Source organism: Mastomys coucha, unplaced genomic scaffold (assembly GCF_008632895.1).
Source record: "Mastomys coucha isolate ucsf_1 unplaced genomic scaffold, UCSF_Mcou_1 pScaffold15, whole genome shotgun sequence".
Classification (NCBI taxonomy): domain Eukaryota; kingdom Metazoa; phylum Chordata; class Mammalia; order Rodentia; family Muridae; genus Mastomys; species Mastomys coucha.
Window position 1 is genome coordinate 150,644,006 of NW_022196897.1, and position 1,852 is coordinate 150,645,857.

The window sequence follows — 1,852 nt, forward strand, 5'->3', positions numbered from 1 at the left end:
CATCCTTCTCTTCTTACGGGGTGGGGGTGGAGTGAGCACTCCTTCCCATCCTCCAGAGCTTGCCTTGCACCAGCCTTCTCTTCTTACGGGGTGGGGGTGGGGTGTTGTTATAGGTGTCCCATTTGGGGCTAAGCACTCAGCAGTCACTTCAACTCAGATCTTTGGCCAGCTATGAGTCTCTGTCATAACCACTACAGAAGTTTCTCTGGCCAGTGTTGAAAGTAATACAAATCTAAGGCCTCATCCCTTAAAAATAAAAAAGATTTATTTATTTTTATTTTTACTTTACGTATATGTACTGCGAGCACATATGTGCACAAGAAGAGGGATTCAGATTCCCTGGAGCTGGTGTTCCAGATGGTTGTGAGCCACACAACGTGGGTGCTTGGAACTGAACTCTTTGTCCTCTAGAACGGTAGTCTGTGATTAAACCGCTCAGGTACTTCCCCGGACCCAGACACCTCATTCTTACTTTAACACCTTGGCCCCAGAAAGGTTCTCAGGATCCTGGTGATGCCTGGTGCCCCTCCTTGCACACTTCCGGTATTCCTAGTCATCCCAGAGAAGGGAAGAATGGCACCACCAACCCATATCACAGGGATAATGTTGACACAATTCCAGGCAGCAACTCATCCAAGCCAGCCAGAAAGCTCATGCCTCACACTCCCTTGTCTACAGGTGCTTTGTGAGACAGACTGACAGCCCTTTCATCCTGATTTGGAACAGAGCACAAAAGAACAGAAAAACAGAGGTTCGGTGCCTTATAAGTTAGGGTTGACTTTGTAGTAGCAGAATTTTGGGTTCAGTTCAGGAGCTACGCGCCGGCTCACAGACTATTTCTTTGGCCCTCTGGGCTGTGTTGGCATAGACAGTGCCTCTGTGTGGGCTGGGGACATTGTGTGGCCGTCCTACAGGTCTATCTCCAATCCAGAACTCCTCAGCCACAGGGCACAGAGTCTTTCTGAAGCGTCCGAGGTCACCCACAGGAAGGGAGTCAAAGGCGCCTGTCTCTGTTGGTAGTGATGTTTTGAGAAATGGTCTCACCATGGAGCCCATGTCTGCCTGGAACTCCTGGCAATCCTCCTGCCTCAGCCTCTGGCATGTTAGAACTACAGGGTCATATCCAGCTTTGTGTCATGATCTTTTACTTCACATCTTGCTCGGTATTGGTTCTCCTTTCTATGGTCCAAGTAGAACCTGACACAAACGCCCTCCGGGCTTTACAGAGGTAAAGAAACTGGATAGGGAAGATGTTCATAAGAGCTAAACGTCCATCTAGCAAAAAAAAAAAAAAAAAAAAATGAAGGAAATGGAGTGATCAACCCTACATTTGGGATCTTGCCACAGAATGGATGCTTGGTGGGAGGAGAAATGGGTTCACCAATACCTGAGAGAAACACAGTAGGAGCTGGAGAGGCGGCACAGTGGGTAAGAGAGTTTGCTGGGCAAGCGTGGAAACTTAGTTTAAATCCTAGCCTCATATTTTTAAAAAATCCTAGCAGTACCACATAGACCTGTAACCCAGATGTTACAGGCAGATGAGAAAAAGGATCATTAGTTTTTGGTCACATAGCCAGGTTGAAAAATGTCAATCTCCAAGTTCAGTGAAAGATTCTATCTTGAGGGGATGAGGTAGGGAGTGACAGAGAAGGGTACCTGATGTCCTCTTCTGCCCCCCATGGTTGCCCCCCACAGACACACACAGAGACACACAACACACACACAGACACACACAACCACACAGACATGAAGAGGCCTAGCACTCTCAAAGAGCAGACTCCTCTCACATTTGGCCTACAGCATTACAGGTGTGTGTGTGTGTGTGTGTGTGTGTGTGTGTGTGTGTGGTGTG

At 47.9% G+C, this 1,852-nt stretch overlaps 1 protein-coding gene across 1 annotated transcript in view; it reads right to left on the bottom strand.

Moving 5' to 3' along the window:
• The window catches only part of Wfdc9 (WAP four-disulfide core domain 9), an 8,606-nt gene that overhangs the window by 5,771 nt on the left and 983 nt on the right, over nt 1-1,852 (bottom strand). The window lies entirely within an intron of this gene.